At 48.5% G+C, this 26,863-nt stretch overlaps 1 protein-coding gene across 2 annotated transcripts in view; it reads right to left on the bottom strand.

The window, feature by feature from the left end:
• The window catches only part of EXOC6B (exocyst complex component 6B), a 245,827-nt gene that overhangs the window by 142,717 nt on the left and 76,247 nt on the right, over window positions 1-26,863 (bottom strand). The window lies entirely within an intron of this gene.

The following is a 26,863-nucleotide window of genomic DNA, read 5'->3' as shown; positions in this document are numbered from 1 at the left end:
TTCCAGAGGCCACAATCCTCCGAGCGATCAGCCTAGGCAGATTGTCCTGCAACAAGATGTACGTCATGCCGCCCTCGTGCATTCTAGAGCAGGACAAAGCGCACGCAGAGGGAGAGGCAAAGGCCTACTACTCTAGTCTCACCCTAATAGGGAACTCAAACAAATCAGAAACAGAACTTCTCATGATAAATGGTAATGGAAAAGAATTCAGACACCCCAGCAAAGATATTCTTGCACTTACACACACAGTAGGTTTTAATTATATTGTAATAAAGAACTAAACGCGTGTGCATTTTTCTGATTTACTAGATCAATTTTTTTATTTAAGCCAAGATGTGTATTTTGAGATTGTTCTCCTTCAAACAATTAAAAAAAATACAGAAACTGCAGTGTGGAAAGCATTTGGAAGAATTTTCGTCACCAATTGTTTATTGGGGCTCCAACTGATTTTAATGAAAAATATGGTTACAATTTGAAAAAAAACACAGAGTACTTTTATGTTCCATAGAGGGAAAAGTCTCTACTATGCAACCTTCAGGGCAAGTTAAAAAAATCCAAAAATGGTCACGGGGCTCTTGGGCCAAGGAGCCAAATCGAAAGCCCCAAAGATGTGGGTTTCAAAGAATGCTAAGTATCCACAACAAGTGAAATTGGATGTAGAAAAATATGTTCTCAACATTTACTTCTGTTTATGACAAAACCAAATCCAGATGGCCTCTGACAATGTATTGTGTGAACTTGTAATTAACCAGTTACAGATGGAGCAGAGAGCTCATCCTGACATTTCCCAAGACAATCACTTCTACCCAGCGTCAAAGGTCAGCTAGCGGGGAGGCTGGCACACCCTCCCCTCCTGAGAACAGCAAGAAACCCAAATTAGCTCTAGGAAGAAGACAGCAAGAGTCCATTTGGCTGCAAAAGGAACCCAACAGTAGCAAAAGGCTGTGGGTGGCATACGGTCACACACCTAACCTTCTGCTTGGCCATTAAGGCACCACTCTTCAAGCATTTAATCAAGACATATTTTAGCCAGAAAAGAACCAGTTACCCAGTGCTGTTGTAGAACCTGTCCCCAAAATTTTACGAGAACAAACAATCTAATTAAAATTAACTAAGGATCTGTTCTCCCTTTCCCCATGAGCACTTCCCTGTACCTCTCTAGCACTTGCAAAGACTAATCTCTCCAGTCTCAACCACCCTGTTATGCTATGACTACACTATTCAATGCATATGTGATGGACTGCATTTAACAGCAGGTTTCTGAAGTGCAACAAAATCAGAGAGCTGGGAGGGGAAGGGTTAACTATTCCCTAGAATGGTATCTTGAGTGACAGGCCACTCCCTCTTCTCTGACTGCTCAGTTAGAACCAGTTTGAAGGCAGTCAGTTGGTTTCTGACAGGATTTGAAGTCAGGGAGTCTGACAGGAAAAGTCAGACAGGTTCACCTTTAGAGTGAAGAGAGAAGACTCCTTTGCCTTAACTGTAGTATTACTGCCCTGAGGAAGAATTCTATCTAAGAATTCAAAGTCTGTCAGCACAAGCTGAAGTACGCTTTACACAGACACCAGAAAACTGGGAATGTGTTTTGACAAGAGTGATTGGGTGGTGGGTTAAGACTCCCTTTCAAGCCAGAAAGAAGAGAGGTTATATCTTCTGAAGATTAATTTCAGTTTCAAAGGGAGTTTGGCTCTGAGGAGGACCCCAGGTCTGTTGTGAAAGGAATATTATTTTAGCCTACTCAGGAGATAGAAATACCCTCTAGTTTCAAGAAAGGAACGAGTTAGGTGCGCAAAGAAAATGACTAACTCCAGAAAACCTGAACTATTAAACAAAACTTCCTGAAGAAACATTGTTGCTGAACCTAAATTACTAAGTAAAACACCTCTCACTGTTAAGAACCAAGAATATATGAAAATAAGCTTCAAGGATACTATTTTGTTTGTTTGGTTTGGATGAAGGAATGGATTTTGTTAAAAAATAGAAGACTATTGGACCTTGAAGGGCATGAATGAAGATTTGGGTGGCGTGGGAATCTATGGTATGACAAAGCTAAGGTCAATGCAGAGTTTAATAATCATTATTTAAGGTGTGCCATTTTGAGAGTATGGAATAAATACAAACTTAGGTTTTCTTCAAAAATACCTCTCTGGTTATTATCGCAAGAAGCTCATTTTAGAAGGGAAATGGTGAATCCAACTAAATGGTTAATTTATCATGACCTGTCAGAATTTTCTCAAGGTCGAGTTAAAATTAAATCAAGAGAGAATTTAGCAGCAGAAGGGTATGTTTGGCAATGGTTTTCTTATATGCAAATCTTGGAGAGATTTAAACTAGACGAGACATCATGACTTTGAGCAATCTAAAACTGAATTTGAAATTGCCCTCTGTACAAATGATGAACATGTTATTTCTAAAATGTACAAACTTTTGTTGAGGTTTGAAGCTGAAGAAGAGCAAGTAAAAGAATGTATGATGGTTGTTGTGGGTTTTCCGGGCTGTATTGCCGTGGTCTTGGCATTGTAGTTCCTGACGTTTCGCCAGCAGCTGTGGCTGGCATCTTCAGAGGTGTAGCACCAAAAGACAGAGATCTCTCAGTGTCACAGTGTGGAAAAGATGTTGGCAGGTCATTTATTATCTACTCAGGAGGGGTGGGGTTGAGCTGAGTCATCCTGTAAGAGTTTCCCAGGGTGTGGAATGCTAATGGCGGGAGGCTTCACTGTATCCTGAGGAGGTTCTTTTGCATATGGATTGGTGCTCGATGTGCTAATCTTCTCTGCAGGACTATTGTTGGGTATAGAGTGTTTTGTTAGCCTGGTGTTTTTCAGAACTGGAAACCATGCTCTGTTCATTCTTAAGGTTTCTTCTTTCCTGTTGAAGTTTTGCTTATGCTTGTGAATTTCAATGGCTTCCCTGTGCAGTCTGACAAAGTAGTTGGAAGTGTTGTCCAGTATTTTGGTGTCCTGGAATAAGATACTGTGCCCTGTTTGAGTTAAGCTATGTTCAGCCACTGCTGATTTTTCAGGTTGTCCAAGTCTGCCGTGTCTTTCATGTTCAGACAAGAATAAAAGAACATGAAGTCGAGTTGGTTTTGTCGGATAACAGCATAGCACCAACTGTCTCAGGGTGGGGGTGAGGTGTGAAATGTTGTGAACCCCAATCAGCCCGCATATGCAAATGACCTTGAAAGGCTGGCCCAATCAGGGAAGAGCGGCCAAGCTGGCAGTGGGTGGGAACGCAAGCAGACAGCAGCCTGTCAGCCACACAGGGAAGCTGTATCCCTTTGGGAAAACACATTTTACCCCTTTTTACCCCCTTAGGGGGCGGATTTTTAAAAATCCCTTCTTAGTGGGTGTTTACATCATGAAAGAAATGTTCTCCCCAATATTCATGTCTCTAGATCCAGGGGTTTGGAGTAGGTGTTGATGAGTCAGTCAGGGCACTTGTGTTTATATATATAGATGTATCGTTGGTATATGACTCCTGAAAAATTGACTAGAACGTACATGGATGCTTCGAATCTATGTTGGAAATGTGCTAATCAAGAAGGGACATTTTATCATATTTGGTAGACATGTAAGAAAGCAAGGAGTTTCTAATTGCAGATACAAGCATCAATTCAGAAGATTTTGAAGATTAAAATCCAGTTGAATCCAGAGACTTTTTTGTTGGGAATGATAGACAGCCCGTTGGAAAGAAGTTTTGGAACTTTGTTTTTATATTTGATCACAGCAGCAAGAGTACTCTATGCACAAAAATGGAAAACTCCAACATTGCCTGCAATGAAGGAGTGGTGGATAAAAGTTTTGGAGTTTGCGTCACTAGCAAAACTTACTCACTGATTAGAGAAAAGACATTAGTTACATTCTTGACTGAATGGAAACTGTTTATAGACTTTTTACATGAAATAGATAATAATGACTTGATGACATCTGGATTTATGGATTAAGAATAATGAACAATAGAAAAAAGAGGGCTCTTATGTTTAACATAGAATAAGTGAGACTTTGAAAATGATGTATGTTTGTTGGGGAGAAAATTGGAACTCAATTTGTAGTTTAATTTTAGGGGGTTTTTTCTTGTTTGTTATTTTATTTTTATATGTATTGTAAGGGTGTGTGTTTGTGTGTTTAGAGTGTTGTGTTTATTTTTTATGTTTATTGTTTATAGCTTTTACGTTACTGTTTATAGCTTAAATAAAGAAAAATTCTTACCAAAAAAAGGATACTGTTTTGTCTGTCACACAAAGTGTATTCTGTAATCCCAACCAAATTTTACCTCCACATTTCTGTCTCCTGGCTACACATACTCAATCCCTACCTGTCAAATAAAGTTGTTTCTTTTTTTAATGTTAAGCGGTTTCTAGTGCCATCTCTAACAAAAAGGAAACAAACGGGTTCCTGCTTCCCCCCATTAAGTTCTTGGGCTGGGCTAAAAAGCCAAAATTAGATCTGTGTGTCAGGGTAGGACAAACAGACTTTCAAAATCACAAATATTAATACACTGCTTGGGGGCTGCTCAGACAGAGCAGGGAAACTGAATTTTGGCGGAGAAATCTGCCTCACAGTGGGTTGTGAGGTTGTGAGGCAGAGAAATGAGAGCCATCCACCAGATACACTCAGGCTGAGCGGCACCCTCAGCTGCAGAAACCGTCTGCTTGCGACACGTCCATGTTTACAGCTCAGCTGTGGGAGGGAGGCCGTGAGACACGCTGTCTAAAAACCAGAATGGCAAAAATACTTTGCACAAAAGAAGACTGTTCTGCTTCTCTGTTCTCCTTTCGAATAAAAGACCAGAAATTTACCTAAATTATGAATGAGTGGGAAGTATGCAACTGAGACCTTCAGCTTCAAAGGAGTTAGCCATATTAGTCTGTAGTTGCAAAATAGTAAAAACGTCCAGTAGCACCTTTAAGACTAACCAACTTTACTGAGGCATAAGCTTTCAAGAACCACAACTCTCTTCGTCAGATTCATCGTGGGAAAAGAGGATTTAATTAAGAGGGCACCTAAAGCAGCTGAGCTTTAAAATGGCCTCACAAAAAGGAACTCTATAATTTGGCTAGCCCAGCTCTGCGCACACGTTCTCTGTATGGCCAAAAGTAAACCTGAGGAGTGTGCCATGACGTTCCAGGCCACACGACAGGCCCAGCAAAGCCCGAAGCAACGCTGAGAAGTTCTCGCTGCCTCCGTCGTGCCAGAATATTTAGCAGACTCCAAAATAAATTCATTCCACCCATAGTCACTCTCAAAACTGTTCAGCGAATTGTACCACTGAATTTTTTGAAAAACACCACCTTTCCCCCTCGGCTGTAAACAGTAGTCCTGGGTCCAGCGAAAGGCCTGCTCCTGAGATTTCGTCAATGGAGGCCGCAATCCAGAAGAGGTGACAAGGGCTTTCTTGGGACTGCTTTTCTTGGAGGCATTTCCCAGAAGCAGAGCAAGACCCTTCCCCACCTCCATAATTTTAGTTGCTCCTTTTCTGCAGCATCCCCCCACATGGGTGAAGAGGACTGGTAAGTTAAAGTGTCTCCTGCAATCGCCGCAGAGCCAAAGGGCCCTCTTGGCTTAGACCTGGCTGCTGCCACAGGAACAGGTGATAGCTCTTCCATTCCCTCGTCCAAGGAGGATGCCAAACGGATGGCACACAAAGGACAAGTCTGCACCCATCCACACCGCTGGCCAGAGCTCCTGGCACTGGGCTTGCTCCTGGCTGCCAGTCAGTCTCCAGGGCACCAGCCCATGCCTACCAGGAACTTCTTTTCTTTGAAAGTTAAATGGCCAGCCAGTCCTGGAGCCAGAAGGCAATATATAAAGAGACTCCTGAGTACACACAGTAGTCTGCAAAGAACAGGAGAGAACCTCAGGGACTCCCACTTAGGCCCTACTCTGACAAGCAAAGTGGTGGCAGTACATAGGGGGATCGATGGTCCTGAATATGAAGGGCTGAGGCCATGCAGGGTTTGGTATACGACAGCCAATACCTTAAACTGAGCTCAGGAACTGATGTGCAGCCAGTGGAGTGACTGTGGAAGTAACATGCACTGTCCCTCTAGCTCCTGATAATAGCCAAGCTGCAGCATTCTGCACTAACTGGAGTCTCCAAGTTGGTTCTGAGGAGAGACCAACGTAAAGTGCATTACAGTAGTCTGGTCTTGAAGTTACTGTGGTGTGGATCCAGGTGGTCAAATCAGCCATGACACATTAAGGGGACATCTTCTGGGCTAGACTGAGTTGGAAGAAAGCATTTTTTGCAGCTGCCTTAACTTGTTTCTCCAGCAGTAATGCTGGATTTAGTATAACCCATAGGCTGTTAACTGAGTCAGCTGAAACCCAATGAAAGTGGGGAGGACAACTGAAAACCTTCTGTCGGAGAACAGGCTCAAAGTCAGAAATTGCACTGGGGAGTGAGGAGCATTGCCAACAGATGGCATCTAGTCCCTGCATAAAAAACTCCAAAGAAGGAGAGCCCACCACCTCCCAAGGAAGCCTGTTCAACCGAGGAACCTCTCTTACTGCCAGGAAGTTCTTCCTAATGTTTAGCTGAAGACTCTTTTCCTTTAATTTTAATTCATTGGTTCTGCTCCGACCCTCTGGGGCAACAGACAACAACTCCAGTCCATCCTCGGTGTGACAGTGATCTGGATACTATACTTGTGCTGAGGCAGCCCAAAATCCCATTTGCCTTTTGAGTTAATGCATCAGGCTTGAAGAGGGCTATCACCACACCTCCCAGTTGTCTCCTCGCCAGGCTAAACATACCCGACTTAAACATACCCGGCTCTTTCAACCTTTCCTCACAGGATTTAGATGGTGATCCCTTGTTTCCTCCGCCACCTTCTGGAAGATGAAATTGTCAGCAAGACAATTCAAGAATTTATTAGACCTTTCACGTTTAGCAGAGTTTGACATCCCACAGATATCAAGGTAATTAAAATCTCCCATGGCCTCTATGTCATTTCTCTCTGAAAGTTTTGTAATCTGGTTTAGGACTGTATCGTCCAAGTCTTCTGCCTGGCTTGGGAGGTCTATAGCAGACCTCCCACAACAATATCATTACTATTTCTTTCTCCTTTTATTTTTCACAGAGGCTTTCAACTGGCCGTCCACGCTCCGATTCATGCACCATTGGTGGTAGAAAGTGCTGTCAAGTCACGGCTGACTATGGCAACCCCTGCTGAGGTTTTCAAGGCAAGAGACTACTAGAAGTGGTTTACCGTTGCCTGCCTCTGCAACCCTGGTCTTCCTTGGAGGTCTCCCATCCATTTTTTCCTATGCACAATAAGCTGGACAACTAGGCATCACTGGTCAACAGCAGCTGGTCCTGCTGCCAGGAACAAAGCGGGCGATCCTGAGAGCCACGGCAGGGCTGTGACCATGGATGCCCAGGTGCCAAGAAAGGATAAACTCACTCACTTTGAGGCTTCTGCATTCACAGCTGCCATCAATCACAGGCGGCATGTCAAAGCGTCACACGTGACTCCCAAGCCACTGAGTCTCACTGGAATAAGCACTTAAGAGTTGCCGGAGGAAACCTCCCATTAATTAAGATCCCAGGCCCTGAGAGAGAGGCCAGAATGTGGCAAGCCTTGGTGGGGGGAGTATGAAAGCTGGCTGGCTGGTCCCCTCCGCACAACTAAGGCCAGTGTCAGCCGTGCTGGGCCTTGCCAGGCACGAGAGTGCCAACTGTGTCTGGAGCCTGCTTGCCAGCCAGGAATACAAGGGGCCTCGTTACTTCCCCCCATCCTGATTGGGTGGTTCAGCAGCATCACAACAGAGCTCACAAGGGCCTTCAGGCCCAACTTCTTGACCACAAGGAAGGGATCGAAGAGATTCTGCAACCCGCAGTTATGTTCTGTCGTATCTGTCAAAAGACGGAGATCATCTTAGCATTCCTCCTGAAATGAAATGTGCTCAGCTGGGATATGTGAAACCTGACACAAAGCGCAAGCGTAGCTCTTCCCAAGACCAAGCACAAATCCTGCACCCTCCAGGCAGCCACCAGGCTACAGGGATTAGACAAGCAGCCTTGAGACATAGCAAGCCAAGAGCCAAGGAGTGCTTCTGAAGAACGCGAGGCACTTTATCTGCCTTGACCCCCCGTCCCTGTCCCTCAGAGGTCTTCCAGTCCTTGAAAGCAGCGCTCTTCCCTCTTGGGTAGTCCTAGCCTGCATCTGGAGTGAATGCTGAAAACCTCAAAGTGAACGTTATTACAGAATCAGGCCGCAGCTTTTGATGTGGTCTCAGTGATGTGGTCTCAGCTAATGGCGGAAGCATTCTAAATCATCTCGGCGTGCAGGGCCTTCAGAATCAGACAAAGGAGGAATCTTTCAACGGAGCCATGGTGCTGCAACTCGAAACAGGTACAGGCCAAAAAACGCACACATTGCCCTTATTATGCGCAAGTCACTTGATCATAACAGCATGTTCTGCTCTTGCCGCTACACGTAACACACTGGCAAATATGCAGGCGGAAACAAGGGGAAACTGCACCCCGCCACCTACCAACTGCCAATACGGACGCTAATTGCAGATAGTCAGGTAACATACAATCATCATTGTCACCATGTTATGATATTTAGAATAGCTTCCCGCTGATAAAAATTAAAGAAAATATAATGTATTGTCGAAGGCTTTCACGGCCGGAGAACGATGGTTGTTGTGGGTTTTCCGGGCTGTATTGCCGTGGTCTTGGCATTGTAGTTCCTGACGTTTCGCCAGCAGCTGTGGCTGGCATCTTCAGAGGTGTAGCACCAAAAGACAGAGATCTCTCAGTGTCACAGTGTGGAAAAGATGTTGGCAGGTCATTTGTATCTACTCAGGAGGGGTGGGGTTGAGCTGAGTCATCCTGTAAGAGTTTCCCAGGGTGTGGAATGCTAATGGCGGGAGGCTTCACTGTGTCCTGAAAGAAAATATACTTTGCCATTTTGATTTTGGTGAAGGAAGAAGCTCCCCACATCATCATGACTCACTGCTTTCTACATGAGCCTTCATTAGAGTCAAAGACTCTGCCCAAAACCCTGAAAGAAGTCTTGACTCCTGCCATGAAACCCATCAACCTCCTCAGAGCCAAGGCCTTGAATCGCCACCCTTTCAAGAGGTTTTGTCAAGAAACGGGAACAGAATATGAAGTTCTTTACTACACAGAAGTTTAATGACTTTCCAGAGGACACGTCTTGAAGTGCTTGTTTAAAATCAGACAGAAAAATCATTTTTGTTTTTGAGAGAGAGAGAAAGAGAGAGAGCCCACCTTCCGAACAATTCGGCATGGAGGAGTTTGCTTATTTGGTGGACAGTTTTGGCCACATGAATGGAGGTAAATCTTTTGGATGCTGCTGAAAAATTAGTCCTTTTGGCCAAGCTGCCGCCCTGGAAGAGGAGACTGGAAGCCAATAACCACGCAGACTTTCCAGTGCCGGAGGTAGTACTCCACAAGAATTTACCCGCCTAAACTTAGTAACGTATTCGAAGTTTTATTAACAATAATGTATAGCCACGTAACAGTATGCAGAAATTGATTATTGGACCGTATAAATACTTAACACACGGTGCTCAGGACCTCACAAACTGTTGGAAGGACTAGTGTTCGTATAGTGCTTTACTTGCATTTGCACTTTACATTGTTTGTGCAATATTCATATTGTTAGCACTTAGAGCACTTGAGCACTTTATCAATTGTTGAGGGAGCCTGGTTTGTTAGCACCTGCGCAAATGGTTTTCTAACTGTGAGCGGGGTTGGTGTTAAGTATTTATACGGTCCAATAATCAATTTCTACATACTGTTACACGGTTATACATTATTGTTAATAAAACTTTGAATACGTTAGTAAGTTTACGCAGGTAAATTCTTGTTTTGTATTCTTGTATTACCGCGTTTCTCTCTGTTGTTGGAGGTAGTACTTCGGCACGCTGGGGCCAAGTGTGAGGAGAAAGCCTGGTCAATTCTTCTGCAGCCTGCAGTCACCTGGAACCCCTTTCAAAGGTTGTTTCTGCCCAGACAACTTTCAAATTGAAGTGTGAGTTCGTAAGCCTCAGCCTCTGTGCCCTGTTGTTGGCCCTCCAGAGTAACTGGGTTGGCCGCTGCGTGAGACGGGATGCTAGGCTGGTCCAGCAGGACTCTCCTTATGTTCTTAACCCTTTCCTTGCTGCCACAGGCAGCATCAATAATACAGACCTTGCCAAAGATCACCTCACTGACTTGAGGGCAAAGGAAATGATGTCACAGGAACTCAACCTGAAGAGTCTTTATGACTTCCGGTGCTCCGTGACACAAGCCCACCCTTGCCTGGCAAAGTAAGCTGAAGGAGCTCTGATTCCGTTTGCCGCTACATCTCTTTGTGAGCTGGGGTTTTCAGCATTTGTTGCCATCAAAACAACAAGTCGAAATTGATTTGATGTCAAAGATGGCATGTTTGTGACTCTGTCAATGACCACTTCACAATTTTAATTTCTTATCCAAGCCAAACAACAGTCTTCTCTTTGAAATGTACTGTTTTGAGCAGAATTAAAGCTTGCCTTTTGTTTTACTTGCACAATTTGGATTTATTTCCATATTTTTCCAGAAGTGGCCATTAATTAAAATTAATTTTGTGTGTCTGTGTTTGTGTTCATGTGCATTTTTCCAGAGAGGGGGCCCATAGCCTTCACTAGATTCTCAAAGGGGTTCATGACTCCCAAAACGGTTACGAATCACTGCTTTAAAGAGTTTAGCGCTTTCAGTGTTACATAGTTTAACTTAATATACAAATATGCTAGTATGACTGTACGAGACTGACTCTGTCCAAATAATATATTTTCTTTCCTTTACTACAAAAGTGGTTTTCTAATTCCATTTTTCTCCTACCTCTCAGATGGCATAAATTAATATACCTGTGCTAAGGTAGCACAGGATGCAGTAGTTTGTAGCTCTCTCCAAATTATTGGGTATTGCTTGTAGAAAGCTTACTTTATTGCTTTGAGAACATAAGAGGCATCACCGATAACATATTTGTAAATTCCACACATATGCCCAATAGTACAATTTTATGGGACGACTAAATTATAAATGATGATTTTTATGTTGTTAAAATAGTGAAGTTTATGCTTAATAGGAAAACAAGTACTTGCACGTATATTTAATGCTGGCGCTTTAATGCTTGTTAATGTTTAGCTATTTTTATACAACTGCATATTGTTATCATTTGGAAAGACTACAAAAGCAATAGTTGATCAAACTGATGATGCATGGCATAAGTCCCTTTAGAAGTTTCTTTTCCACTAGGCTGGAATACAATTGTGGGCTAGAATATGCCGGGGGGGGGGCGGCTAGGGAGGTGAGGCTATCCGCCTTTGTACAACTGTGAAAAGTGGGTGAGCCAAAGCTGTCTCGGCCCTCGTGAGTGCCGTTGCCATTCGGGCAAGAACACGTTTCCCAAGGAGCTTCTGTCTGACACGTGCAGGACCAGAAGCAGGTGATTAGATAAAACTGTCTCAGTCCTGTGGCTGAAGCAATCATGGATGTACCAGCCATGGTACAAGGATGGCGTGGTGAACTGCCAGGTTGGGTTAGTGGTTAAGAGTGCGGGACTCTAACCTAGGGAGCCAGGTTGGATCCCCCACTCCTCCACTTGAAACCAGCTGGGTGGCCTTGGGTTAGTCACAGATCTCCCACAGATCTCTCAGCCCCACCCACCTCACAGGGTGATTGTTGTTGTGGGGATAATAAAAACATACTTTGTAAACTGCTCTAAGTGGGTGTTAAGTCGTCCTGAAGGGCGGTATATAAATCGAATGGTATTACTATTATTACATGTTCTGGCTGACTAGTCAACAAGAGGCTCCAGACCTTGAGGCAGAGCATCTGGATCAAGATTCGCAATGATCACAGACACTGCGCTGACGCCTCTCCCATGATCACATCATAAATAAGAGAGGGCATCATAAATAATATCTAAATGAGCAATAATTATTGTTGCCTAGCAAGCACTCAAACTGTACGGGCACTATGTTTGGTGCTGGTATCAAGGCATGGGGAGGGGGGGGCAGCAGTGGTGTCATCTCAGATGGAACAGTTAAACACTTCTACGGCCTCACCTTCGTTTGACCATAAGCAACCCTTCCCTTTCGACAGCGGTGTTTAAAAGACTTTCTCATTTCCATGGGAATAAACTGCTGGAGGAAGGCTGGCTTTGAGCTGGAATGGGCAATGTTAGCTATACATGTTGCCTCCCCCCCCCCACACACACACACACCTGAAGCTATCTGGCAGCTGCTTTTCATGAGAAATGAAAGCTTCCAGAAGGGGGGGGGGAGTCTATAGTTCCACCCTAAGCGTCCTCAGGGCCAGAACATAAACGGAAATACGGTATTTATTGAAACCAGGGCCTTTTTTCCAGCTCTTACACCGCAGAAATGTGTTCCGACACCTCTTAAAAATGCCCACATGACTGGTGGGTATTCGGCCATTTAAGGCCCATTTCAGCCCAAAATGGCCAGAACAGGCCCCAAAGGGCCAGGATCGGGCAGCTGCTGGGTGGGGGAGGGTCCCCCCCATGCGGCAGCGGTCCGTTCCAGGTCGATTAGGGCCCAATCCAGACCATTTTGGGCCTACTTCGGCCCAGTTTGGGCCCAAAATGGCCAGGACGGGGCCGCTGCCAGGCAGGGGAGTGCTCTTCCGTGCAGCAGCGGTGCGTTCCAGGTCGATGTAGGCCCCAATCAGGCCCCCTGTGGATCCTGGGAGCGCTCCCGGCATGGCCGTAGCCTGTGTGATGACGTCACTTCTGGGTACTCAGTGAGTTCCACCCCCTCTTTTCCCAGAAAAAAAGCCCTGATTGAAACTTACACCCCATTTTTTCTCACAACTTTTTTGGCGATATTCTCAGCCTTACGGCCGTAGTAGGAGGGAGCGGAAAGGACATGCTGCTGGGTTCGTCACGGAAACACATCAGCACAGGATGCCGTCTGGGGCGGGGCCAAGGGGGAAGCGCCCGTGGACGGACACCAAGGCGGTTCTGGCCTGAGCAACTCTGCCTCCTTTCCCAGACCCAAAGACACACAGGAAGGAGTCCAGGTAACCAAGGTTGGCTGCTCAAGGAGGAGGCGGCCATGCCGGGTGAGTAACGTACAGCGGCCCCAATCCCAGTAGAGGACAAAGCTCCGAGGCAGCGCGCTCGTTCCGCATGCCTCACCAAATCCCTGGCATCTGCCGCCACAGACCTCAGAGGGGAGAAGAAGGCAAAGGAGAGGCCTTGGAGAGCTCCCGATGGTCAAAGCTGACCAAAACTAGTCGAGGTGGACCAGTGATCCAAGCGACGGCTGGTCACAGCACCTTAGAGCTCTCTATACGGAAACCATTTCACTGCCAGCCATTTTACCCACAAGCTCCTCTTAAGAGCTTTAGGGAATGTTTCTGGACATGTACTTCAGCTATGATTTACTGAGCTCTAGGTCTTTCAACATTTCTTTAAAAAGTGCCTAAGGGGCTTGGGGGAAGGGGGGACTGCAGCTGTTCTCTTGGAGGCCTGGATGCTTTTTAAGGCACAGAAAAGTATTTCCAAATATTAAATAGTGTCCCCTTCAATACTTCAATTCTAATACTTATTAAAATCCCATATTAAAATAATGCAACAACTTTCCCCTTGTTTCACAACCTAAACAGAACATTCTGTACTTTCCGTTCTTGATTTGAACCAGACACACTTCCTGCTAGAGAAAGGGGCAGGACAGCTCCAGCGTGGCTTTCGTCGCAGGACGCAAGCAGTGCCAACAGAAGACGCTTCGGGCACTCCGGAGGATCCAAGACAGCACGGGCACCGTCCGGTCAGGCTCTCCCTGGATGGAGCCTGAGCCTGGGGCGTCTGCCGCCTCCAGCCTGGTCCCGTCTCAAGGCCCCGAGGGGGATCGGGCCTCAGAAATGGTGGAGGAGGGATGCTGGGAAGCACCGGGGTCCCTCTCCCGCCTGCCAGGTACCTCTCCCCTAGCCGTCCTGAGAGGCCTGGCCCTTCCTCCCTGGCCATCCTCCCAGCAGCCTCTTAAAGGCGATACGGGTGTTGGCCCCACCCCAGCCCGAATCAGGGCCCTTCTTCCCAAGTGACTTGTCTCTCCCCCAATGGGGCACTTGGCTCCTCATTGCTCCCTGCCCCTTTCCCTGTCTCCTCCAGCAGGGGCATCCCCACAGATCAGTGGTGCCCTGCCCCTGGCCCTAATCCGGCTCTGGGACCCGGTTCCTGTGGGCTTGCTGCCGTTGCCTCTCTGCCTCCCGGGGAGCCTCTCGAAATGGCGCAGGGGCTGCTGCCATGAGGGACATGCCCGTCGCTGTTGTGGGTGAGCATGGGGCCAGCAAGCCATGCTCCGGACACTTCTGCTCTGATTCTGCACTCCCTGCATCAAGGAGAGCGGTTTATTTGCTTATAATTTGTTACCATGAGAGAGCCTGAATCTTATCCAAATGTGGGAAAGAACAGCACCCGATTGGAGCAAGATTTCTCTCCCTGGGTCATCCACACACTGGATGTCCCAGGGAGATATTCCACCTTTGTGGCCACACTGACTTCTAGCCAAAGGGTGGAGGGACAAGCCCAGCATGGGCCACCTGCCCTCCCCCCACCCCCAGGGTGGAACAACTCATGCAATACTCCTCCCTCCTCCTCAGGAAGCCAAAGTCTCCTTCTCCGGAGGCAGCTGCTGCAAGTCAGTGGGGCCTCCATGGGGCAGCACACGAGGCGGCCTGCAAGCGGGCAGGCGAGACTTGATCCGGAAGCCTTGGCCAGGGTCCACTTCCACTGCGGGATCTGCCCTGGCCTGTTGGGGCTCCTCCTCTTTTTGTCCTTCAGTGGCCAGCAAACGCCAGCCTGGTCCACCCTGGTCTAGTGGCAAGAGCGCCACCTGAGGCTCTGGCGCACGCACGTCTCCCTGCCAGCTTCCATTTGTTAAGGAGCTGCTTTCCACTTGAGCCCCTGCCACACCCGAGGTGCCCTGGCATTCGGTCCCCGGAAGATGGCCACTACCTGCCAGCCCAGAGAGCGCCCCAGAGACTCCCTCTGAGGAGACCTCAGTCCCAGCCTGCGGAAAGGCAGACCGCCAAGCAACCCTCTTTACCCGCAAGTAACCTCAGCAGAGGGGTGGGAGGGGAGGGGAGCGCTTATAAAAGAGTTTGCCTTTACATCTGGCTACCACGCAATGTCTGGGAAAAGGTTATTGTTCTAATTGAGTTTGATTTACTTGTCAGGCTAATTGTTCCAGTATTAATTAAACGTGCCTCACTGCAGCTGGAGAGAAAGCTCACTTGCCCAGTACAGACCGCCCTTGAGTCAACGGGACAGCGGGTCACGGCTCCCACCAGAGACCTTTTATAAATACGCCTTTTCCCTCCTAAGCCTCTGCTACCACCTGTGCGGCGGCTGCCTCTCAGGACAGAGAAGGCCTCTCACTGCCCAGCGGAAGGAGAAGCACTTGCAAGCAGAAAAGCTCCCAGCGAAGCGCCCGGCCAGATTGGGAGCCCCCTGGGCAGAGAGGGGGGGCTGGTCTGCTACCCACCTTCAAGGCACTTACAACAGCACAGCACAACAAGGGACCAGGAGCACAAAAGCAGCCGCCACCACACCCGGCGGCAGGTGCACCCCTCTGAAGCAGCTGAGCCCCCTTTCCTCTTTGCCCACATCCGGAAGACGGTCCCAAGTACTTCAGGGCCATGATCGGCAAGGCACTTAATAACACAAAGACAGCGCACCCTCCCAAGGCAGAACAACAATGCCCGACGCACCCTGAAATTAGACACTTCAAATCTCCTGTGTACAATAGAAGGGACATCATAAATAGCAAGACTGGAAGGGGGCAAGACCAGTGGGGGGTTAGAGGGGGAACGCCGTTTGCTCAGCTGAAGAATGTCTTTCCTGTGGACAGCTACAGAGCTAGGAAAATCTTACGCAACGAAGATGTTCTGAAACAAAGCATGTTTTCATGCGCATGCCAAAAAGCAAAGGACTGTGAGTGATGCCTGGCAGGGGAAGGACAGCAGGAGCAGCAGGGAAATCCACCCAGGGTCCAGGAGTCGCCATTTTTTCCAGCCTCCCTCCCTCCTCTTCGAGAAAGGGAAGCCAGCCGCCTGCACGTCCAAGGGCCCAAGACCAGCTGCCTGGAGGAGGAGTTCAAGTTCCCAGCAGACTCCACTCCGGCAGGGCCACCTGCAAGGATGTCCCCACGCCCTCAGCGTCAAGGGGAAAGCAGCTCAGTGCAGGAGGACGTCTCGCTAATTACATCCGTTTTCTCCCGGTGGGAGATCAGGCAGAGGCGAGCCCCACCGCTAATCCAAGAGGCCCCAAAGCACCTCCAGTGGGATCCCTCTGCTGGCTGGCTGGTTATTAAGAGGAGTTCAGGGCTCCTCGGCCCTTGTCCTGCTCACGGTTTGGAGGACCGACACACGTGCAATGCCTGAACTCATCCTGAGGGGCAAAACACTTCAAGTGCGGGAATTCTCACCACCATCACCCCTCTGCCCCTCAGCCACCAACCCAATACAAACTGAGGGATGAAGAGGGAGAGAGAATTCTGCTCCGGGATGCTCAAAAGCTTGAATCACTACAGAAAGTCTGCGAGTCCATCTGTCCTTATCTCTAGGAGAGTGGAGCAATGACAGAAGCCAGATGGTAATAGGCAGTCAATGACAAAGGCAGGCGTGATGGGATAGGGTGTGGCACGGGACGCAGAGGGGAATTCTCCACCCTCACCCCCCACCCCTCTGCATACCCCACCCATCACGGCTGCCTTTGTCATTCACCAGCGATTATCATCTGGCTTCTGTAACTGCTCCACTCTCCTAGAGATAAGGACAGATGGACTCACATGAGTTCACGAAAGCTCCTACCCTGCCACTAATTTTGTCAGTCTTCTAGGTGCTACTGGACTCTTGCTCTTTTCTACTGCTATAGACAGACTAACACGGGCCACAGCTACTCATCTGGATCTGTTTAACTTCAGACTTCCGGTGTGCATCCCCTGCTAGGATCAAACTTACAAGAAGAGGTCTCCAGTGACAGCTTCACTGCCCAGCAACGAGTGATAGGATCCTGCACTTGTTGCTAGGGAAAAGCAGCCCCTGGGTCAGTCAGTGAGGGAACAAGAACGCTTTGACTGAACGGTGTTTCCTTAAGCCTTGAGGTGCCTTTGAGACACAGTCCCGGCCCTCGCTTGCTGAATTTCTTTTCATTGGGGAAGGCGGGGCTTTGCAGTCTTCTGTTCCCCTCCAAACTGGACACACACTGAGGTGGTCAAAGGACCTCATTTCAGCTCACAGTACCCAGCAAATGAAGCGTGCCCAGCTTGAGCTCAGAGGCAAGCAGAAGCAGCCCCCTCCCCCATCCGAGTAAAAAGCCTTTTTGAATAGTTCGGTTTTGCATCGTTATGGGGGGACGTTGCATCAGGACGTTTTCTTGGCAGACTTTTTGTTACGGGGTGGTTTGCCATTGCCTTCCCCAGTCATCTACACTTTACCCCCAGGAAACTGGGGACTCATTTTACCGACCTCGGAAGGATGGAAGGCTGAGTCAACCTTGAGCCGGCTACCTGAACCCGGTTTCCACCAGGATCGAACTCAGGTTGTGAGCAGAGCTTGGGCTGCAGTACTGCCGCTTACCACTCTGCGCCACGGGGCTCCTCACATAGAATATCACATAGAACATCATGGAAGCAAAGCATCGCTTCATGTTACGTATGTTACGTATATTCAGGTCAACAAGACCTGAATACTCTGGAGAAGTGGGCAGCTGTTAATAGGATGCAATTCAACAAAGACAAGTGCACAGTATTACATCTGGGCCACAAAAATGAGAAGCACAAATACTGGATGGGGGATACACTTCTGGGCAATAGTATATGTGAAAGGGATCTTGGGGTAAGAGTGGACTGTAAACTGAATATGAGCAGTCAGTGTGATGCGGTGGCAAAAAAGGCTAATTCAATCCTGGGTTGTATCAAAGGGGCCGTAGCATCGAAATCGCAGGAGGTCATAGCCCCTCTGTATACTGCCTTGGTCAGGCCACACCTGGAGTACTGCGTGCAGTTCTGGAGGCCTCACTTCAAAAAGGATGTGGACAAAATCGAGAGGGTGCAGAGGAGAGCGACGAGGATGATCAGGGATCTGGAGACTGAGCCCTACGAGGAAAGGCTGAGGGCCTTGGGAATGTTTAGTTTGGAGAAAAGGAGGTTGAGGGGGGACATGATTGCTCTCTTTAAATATTTGAAAGGCTGTCATTTGGAGGAAGGTAAAGAGCTGTTCCAGTTGGCAGCAGAGGGTAGGACGAGAAGCAATGGGCTAAAACTACATGCACAAAGGTACCGGCTGGATATTAGGAAATCCTTTTTCCCGGTAAGAGTAGTTCAAAAGTGGAATCAGCTGCCTAGGGAGGTGGTGAGCTCTCCTTCACTGGCAGTTTTCAAGAAGAGGCTGAATGAATACTTGTCAGAGATGCTTTAGGCTGATCCTGCACTGGGCAGGGGGTTGGACTAGATGGTCTGTATGGCCCCTTCCAACTCTATGATTCTATGATTCTATGATATATATTTAAAACTTCAGCATGAAGCGATCTGTGATCTCTAGGACATGCTGCCTGTCAAACCACCAATCCCCACCCGCTCCAAGCCCCCACGAGGTCCTTTATCTTGGTGTTCCAATGCAAACAGACTTCTGAAACTTCGTTCACATCCAACGCTTCGCCCTGCAACGACCACAATCCTGGCAGGGTCTCTCTGGCTCCGGAAAAGAGCAACTTCTCAAGCAGTTTGGAAATAACTATTTAGGCTTTTAAGCTTTCATCTCCACAAAAGGCGGAGACTTTGCACAGGACCACAAACTGTCAGTTTCCCAGCAGCCCCCCAATCCTGCTCAGCTCTCCAGTGCAAACAGTGTAGTGGCAAGCCATCACACCAACGCACTCCAGTTCTTGAAGGAATTACCCCGGTGTTCAGTTCACATGTGTTCTGCACATGTCACTCAACCCCTGGCACTCCCTCGCAAACCTCCCTCGCCCCTCTTTTTCAAAAGGGCTACAGAAGTCAGGCGATATCAGCAAAGAAAGAGGGGCTGCTGGCGATGCCGGTTGGGAAGGCAGAGATCTCCAAGGACACCGTGCTGCCCACTGTCATCAGTTCACCCTTGCATCCTTGGCTGAGAGCTCCGCTGGCTGCCCACCAGTTATCAGGCTCAATTCAAGGTTTGGGCTAACACCTACCAAGCCCTTCATAGCCTTGGCCGCTCATATCTACCAGGCAGCCTATTTCCCTATGCCCTGCCATGACAACGTTACTCATCTGAACAGGGCATCCCGCAGGTGCCACCCACACATGGGCAAAATCAACAGCTGCCTGTACATGGGATTTCTCTGCGGTAGCCCCCATGTTATGGAATGGCCTGCCGGAAGAGGTCAGGAAAGCTCCTACTCTGCTGGCTTTCTGTAAACTATGCAAAACTGAATTGTTTGGGACGGTTTTTTATCCAGGTAATAGGACCGTGCTGTAAGGAAGTGGTTCAGAGAGATGACTGGGGAAAAGGTTGCAGCTGTAGACTATACTACCGTATACTGCCTGTTGCTGTAAATAGGTGCCTGCCTAGTGGATAGTTCTGCGCCATGAAATACATTCTGTCAATCTACCTATGTTTCGGTTCGGCATTGTGTTCAGCTCTGTGTCAGATTCATGCTTATATGTGGATTCCTCTATCCATACTCTAATGTATTGTTTAGTGAGTCTCCCAACTGTTGGTCATGTTGACTTACACTGTGGATCCACCTTGATACTCAGCATGACAGGCAAACTATAAACAAACAAGCAAACAAAATTATAACTCTTCCCAGCTTTGGACTGTCTGCCCTGCATTTATTATTTGCCTTTGCCTTTCCCTTATAAATCCTCCTACATTTCCCTGGTTAGGAGAAGGACTGAGACCGAAGGTTGGGCTGCTATGCCAAACGCTGCAGAAATGGACACGTTCTAGGCATGCTCGACTTGGGGTGGGGTGGGGAGCTTTTCACTTGGCAGGTGGGCCGAAAGGATTCCTACTATGCTTTACCACTTCTGAAAGCACCCAAAGAACACAGGGCAGAGAAAGCGTTGCTGCTAGACAACCACTTCCACCGTGGATGAATCGCACACAAGTGGCACTAACCAATGGAATCGTGTCCAGATGCCTGTGCACCTGTCATGCTCTGCTCCATCTGAACTTTATTCAAGGGATCAGCTTTACCAGGAATTGGCTTGGAACATGTAACAGGACAGCTGTTCCCTGGCTGCAAGCTTCGAGACTGGAAACAGCTGGATGAGGCTTTTACTTGTTGGAGGTGAGGTCAGATGATCCCCTTTGACTCCAGTTCCATGATCTGGAAATGGCATAAGCAGTGCAAAGCACCACAGCGGAAATGCTCTCCTACTTCTGCTTCCCCAGTCACACTGGAACGTGTAAGTCACTCACACCAGATCTCACCTGCCATTAGAGCTGGGCGCTAAAACGGGCTCTTGGCGCACGAGCAAGGACATGTGCCAGCGGTCTGGGCTTTATATCATTCGCAGGCAAAGTGGAAGGGGCACGATTTCCCCATCAGGAGTGCAGCGAGAAGATACAATGTCCAGATCAGCCCAGAGGAGGAGGCACTCCAAACTGTATCTGAAAGCCAATTCCCGGGACGGAGGAAACTCTTCTGGGTGTGGGTATAAATCCCTGCCCAAAAGCCACGAAGAGACCCAACTAATGGTGTGTTTAGATCTGAACGCTAATTTCTTATATTCCAGGAGTTCTGACCCATGAAAAAACAAACGAATGAAACTTTCTCTTCCTTCAACATTAGAAACATTCACTTTTTCAAAAGGAAAAAATGGCCTCTGCACTAAAGGCAACACAATGGTGCTTCTTCCCTTCATCCTCCTCAAGGGCGGCTGTCTAAACAAAGCTTCTTAGCTCTCCATGAAGAATAAGACTGAAGCTTTGCCCTAGCCCTCCCGCCCCCGCCCCCCTGCTTCTGCAACCCAGGAACACTTTCACTCGCCTGGGGCCTGTCTGCCAAGGGAAAGGAGGCTGTCCCCAAGGAAGGCTTCCAGCAGGGGTCTGTGGAGGATCATCACCATCGGGCCAGCGATAAGTTCTCGTAGCTTCCACAGAGAATTTACACTTGCAAAAGCTCAGCCTCGCTCACCCACCCACCCCCGCACGCTTCCCCTTCAGTGGCTGCCGAGTCATGCAAGTGCATTTGGAAATAAGTGCTGTTCGTCTCTAAGGTGCTCCCAGACTTCTGTTCCGTCTTCCCCTCTGTGCCATCACAGTCTCCACGGCCAGCAGTGGGCGGCCTAAAGAGCCAAAAGAGACTCCTGCTGGCCGCGACTCACAGCCAACTCAATCAACACTTGAGCAGCTTCCACGGGAGTGAAGCAAATTCTCATTTGGGAGCTGCCTACAAATATAAGGTGAAACTCAACAATACGTGTAGACTCCATTTCTGTTGTGTATCCCTGGATCCACACACTGGGTATCTCTGAAGCTGCTCTTTGTCCACCTGGAGTCCAGCACTAGCAACACTGACAAGGAAAGAACTCTGCCACCTGAGGCCTTGCCAAACTGGCAGCGCAAGCAAGCAAGTGCAGCCGTCCTACACAAGCAGGCCACATGCTTGCCATGAGCTGCAGCCTGCCAGTGAACAACCGCCTGCCAGTGCCACACATATGAACGATGCCAGGAATACCGGGGCTTGCATGCACAGAAAAGCCACGCAAGCGAATGTGCACGGCAGGGGGAAGAGACTGGACAAGTCCTTCCCCCAGCAGAAGTTCCAGGAGGGAAAACGGAATGACTTGCTGCAGCCCCCCACCCCCACCCCCCATGCCCATGGCTGTTAGTCCACGGAGCTCCTGCCACTCGTATCAGAAGAGCCCTGCTGGATCAGACCAGGGGTCCATCCAGACCAGTTTCCCATCCCACACAGTGGCCAACCGGCTGTTACTCTGGAGGGCGAATAACGGGGCACGGAGGCCAAGGCCCCCTCCTGATGCGGCCTGCTTGCCCCGGTATTCAGAAGGGTATTGCCTCTGAATGCTTCTGAGGAAGGATCAGTATCTCAGATGGCAGCCTGTAGCTGCCACTACAAGGACACTGGGAAACACGAGGACAGTCCCCTTACTCCAAAACATGTAGAAAGGCCTATGCAAAGTTCCAGATAAAGGAGCCTGAAAAAGGAGGCACGAACTAGGGATCCGTGCCAGAAAAGGAAGGAGCCCCCTCACACCCCACACCCCAAAGGAGAGGCACTCGGTCTTCACTTTGTGAGTGGCTTTCAAGGAAGACTGGATAGCCACCAAAATGGGTGGTAGGAAAAAACGCACCATTAATTTTTAACATGTTACAAACCCATTCCAATAGTTTCCAAAGTCCCGTCTGGCATCTGAACTCTGAATGCACCTTTTAGCCAGACATTAAAAGAATCGCTCCCGCACTACAAAGCACTTCCTTTCATGAAATGCACTTTAAATACCTCTCCAAGTGCTCCCTGCTGGATCGAACTGTCAGCAAGACATCTGAAGCACTGCCCCGCTGCATACCAGAGAACACTTTCAACCCACACTTCACATTTGGATTGGGCAGCGCTTGGCTCTTTTGTCTGGCAAAGCCATTTCTCAAGCAAGGGGCTGCAACCCTTTATCCCTCAGCAGCACAGAGTGGAGAACGCTCTCTTGCACATGAGGCAGGACACAATAGGCTTTGTCTTGTTAAAGAGAAGAACATGGGCTTCCCCATCAATTGCTTCCAGCTGTTGGCACAGCATTCCATGGGGTCCCATCCCATGCCAACAGCACACAGCATATGGCTACCTGTACACAGCACAGGCAGACACCTGAAGGATTTGTTAGAGTTAATAGAGAGGGACCCCCCCCGCCCCCGGTTCATTGGTGGAGGTCTCTACTCCCAATCTTCGGAAGAAAAGGGGAGAACCTGCACACCTTGACCCATCAGTCTTTGCTTGTGCACGGGGGGGGCGGGGGGGGGCGGGGAGAGCAAGAGCTGAATCCAGCAGCACCTGAAAGTCCAAGAAGCCTTCCAGGGCGTGTGATCTGGTGAGTCAAGGCCCCCTTTGTCAGGCACCCCACTGGGTGCTCATGCCAGCAAGCCAGCTGTGAACCACATCAGACTGCAAGAGGAAAGAGGGACTGCGGGGGGGGCGCGCGGGGGGGGGGGCTGCTGCTGCTTGGCCGTGCTTTTCTCCCTCACCAACACCACTAGAAAGGCACTTCTGTCGAGCAAGGGCTCAGAGTTGCATTATGCCCGCACAGGCTCAAGGATCTTGGAGAACATGCAAGCGCACTGCCTGGACAGTCCAGAACAAGGTCCAGATGCAGCTCCAGCATCTTTCCTCATACAGATCTGGCAGTCACAAAATAACTAAGCAAGGGATGAACGAGGCAGCACGTGGGAGAGGCGCAACCGAGATTACACCTGCATGACCCAAAACGAGCGGTCCAAAACACCTATTCAGCAAGGGGGGGGGGGGTGTTGTTGTGCAGGATGGACAAGGGAAAGAGGAAAATGAATAGTTGCAGAGTAATTAATTGCACAGCAGAGATAAGTGGGACAGACAAGAGTGTTCTTGCCTTCTATAAAGAGGGATTTTAACTACATGTAAGGGTGAAAAGAGTTACATTGGAAAGAAAACAAATAATGGCTAACTTAGCTTCTACGTCTCTACGTCTTTATGGTCTAAGAGCAACTGGCAGACGGCCATGGTGACCTGAGAATGTGCTGGAATGTCAATTGCCCCCCCCCCAATAAAACTGACCAGCCAATAATCAGTCCTAGGTCCCTCCATTAAGTATGCAACTGCCTTTTTTTCCTGGTGGGAAGAACTACTGGACAGCTAAGGGGTCCAGAGTTCCAGCACCTCTTGAAAATGGTCACATGGCCGGCGGCCCCGCCCCCAGATCTCCAGACAGAGGGGAGTTTAGACTGCCCTCCGCGCCAGTGTGGAGATCTGTCTGGAGATCAGGGGGCGGGGCCACCGGCCATGTGAGCATTTTCGCCAAGGGCGATTTAAACTTTAAAAAACTCCCCCCTTGTTCCAGCTGACCCAAAGTGACGTCATAGTGCAGTCTTGTGTCCCACCACCTCTTTTCCCAGAAAAAAAGCCCTGTCTCTAGGTAAACACAAACAGTTTAACTCTTTCGTGACCAAAGGAACAACACTAGCTAAAAACCCTGCCCCCACCCTGCAAACCTCCTCCCCAAAACGTTTTTTCTCCTGGCAAACCAACAACAGCCCTTCCAAGGAGAAAAGGGGCTGAGGAGGGGAGGGGGGTTTCTGCAGGCGATGCACTTTCAATGTCATCCCAATTCTGCTTTAAAGGGTTTGATAGCAGACCTGATTCTGCCACTACATCAAGCACAGCCGTCTGCCGTTCCTGCCTGCAGTCTGGGCTTGCCAAAGGATCAGGAGGGAGAAAGGAACCTGCATCCTTCCCGCCTCTCTCTCTCTCAGGGTGGGCTCTCGTGTATTTTCAGACAAGCCAGCAACCGCCACCCTCTGCCTGCCACTGGAGCCCCTCACTCAGATGCTGCCCAGAAGCAGGGCCCACCCTTCATCTCACCGGCCACAGGAAACAACAGGGAGGCCTCCTGGAGCTGCAGAATGGCTGGAGGGACCTGGTGATCGGGTGGCTTCCCCAAGCTTGGCTGCACAAGGCCGGGGCCCTCAGCAACAGGCGCTTGAACCCAGGCCTCAAGCCACAGCCACCTCCAGGAAGCACACGCACATCTGCCAGCATTTCAGTCAGGCTTTTCCTGTTAAGGGTAATGAGAAGCATCTAACATCACCCAACTACGTTGTCCTACTTCAGGAGATTTATGGAATATGGAAACCATTAAGATACTCACTTTCGCTCTTTAAAGAAAGAACGTAGACCTATAAACAAGGTCTAGGGGGTGTTCCAGCCGCCGAATCCACCCAGGGAACGTTGGGCTGTTGAAGTCAATCAGCAACGGCTGGGCCCAGGAAGCTGTGAGTGACAAGAACTTGGCTGGGGTGGCCAAGCCTGGGTTGCAGCAGTTTTTTAAAAGGAAACACGCACACAAAGGTCACTTAACGTTTGTTAAAAGCCTTATTTGCTTGCGATAAAGCTCAGTGGTACGCAAGCTGCATGGCCAAGGACTGAAACAATAATGCTGTTCCATTAGGAAGGCCCACCATCAGGGACAACTTCCTCCAGGGGGTGAGGCAGCACGGAACGGCCCCCGCACGGAAGACAGGCCCCTCAGAGGAGACGCCCCCAGAAGCAGCCCCAAGAAAGCTCAAGCAGAAGTGGCCGAGGATGAGGGAGCAAGCAAAGGACGTTCTAAGCAAAGCAAGAAAACCACGGCGGAGTCAGACATACTCTGAATTAAAGGGGGCAGGGACAGAGATTCAGACGCCAGCTCTGATGCTCCAATAACACCTCCACATTCAGAGTCAGATTTATTTATATAACTAAAAAAATTATACCCCACTTCTCCAGAGAACCTGCTTGAGGTGGCTCGCAAAAAAAATGATAAAAATCATAAAATTCCATTAAAATAATTAACCTAGCCATCAGAATCCAAGCAAAGCTTAAAAACAGCACAAAACATCTAGCAGCCTAAAACCGTCCTCAGGTTAGAAGTAGACCATGAAAGCAATTTAAATAATACGCTATAATACAGTCTACATAGGTGTCCCCTCGAACTCAACTCTGACACGCCAGCTGGTGTAGAATTCTGTGCGATTTATTATCAGGATCTAGGCACAGCATATTATACCCATTCTGCAGTCATTCCATTGGATGATCAACACATGCAAAGCCCTTCATGGCCTTGGTCCCTCATGTCTACAGGACCGCCTCTCTCCTTATAGTCTGCCATGGCATCATCTGACCAGGGCCTTCTGCAGGTGACACCCTGACAATGGGCAAATCAACAATTGCCTGTACATGCGCATTCTCTGTTATGGCCCCAACCGTGTGGAACAGCCTACCTGAAGAGATCAAGAAAACTCCCACCCACCTGGCATTCTGCAAACTATGAAAAGCTGAATTATTCAGGAGGCCTTTTTTATACAGGTAGACCTGGATAGCCCAGGTGAGCCTGATCTCATCAGATCTCAGAAGCTAAGCAGGGTTGGCCTTGGTTAGTAATTGGTTGGGAGACCTCCAAGGAAGACCAGGGTTGCAGAGGCAGGCGATGGCAAACTACCTCTGATAGCTTCTTGCTATAAAAACTCCACCAGGGGTCACCATAAGTCAACTCTGACTTGAAGGCACTCTCCACCACCACCACCAACGAACAGAATAAAATAATAATAATAAAATAGAAAGGATCAGGAAGATGCTTTAATAAGGGGGCTGTGGACTGTTAAAAAGTACTACCTGATACTATAGGTATTAGTCTGCTGTTTAATTTCTGCATTAACATGTCATGTTAATGCATTTGCTTTGTTTCAACTTTTAGATTGGTTCCTAAAATGTCCATCAAGCAGCAGCCAGCAGGAGAGTTCCAGACAGCCACTACAATAAAAAAAAATCCTGTAACATTCATTTCATTTTCCTACTTTAACAGTGACCGTCAATATTCTTTTCACTTTTCTGCTGAAAACTCTGCTTTTACCATCTTCCCTTGCTGTGCTCTTCTGTTTTTTTTTCACACAGTGAGAGAGGCCTCCTTTGCAGATCTCCCTCCTATCAGTCTATCATTATACCCTATGAAGAACTATGGCGGGTGGTGTAGGCTGGAGCAGTTGTTTTTCAACCAAATGTCATCAAAACTGAGAGAGGCTTCTTCTGCCTGTCCACCAAGGAACCCCCAAGTTTCAAGAAAACTGAATAAAGGATTTGAATTCTATAGGCCCTGGAAAGAGGCCC

The sequence above is a fragment of the Eublepharis macularius genome, chromosome 10, assembly GCF_028583425.1.
Source record: "Eublepharis macularius isolate TG4126 chromosome 10, MPM_Emac_v1.0, whole genome shotgun sequence".
Lineage (NCBI taxonomy): Eukaryota > Metazoa > Chordata > Lepidosauria > Squamata > Eublepharidae > Eublepharis > Eublepharis macularius.
This window is presented reverse-complemented; position numbering and strand designations above follow the sequence as displayed.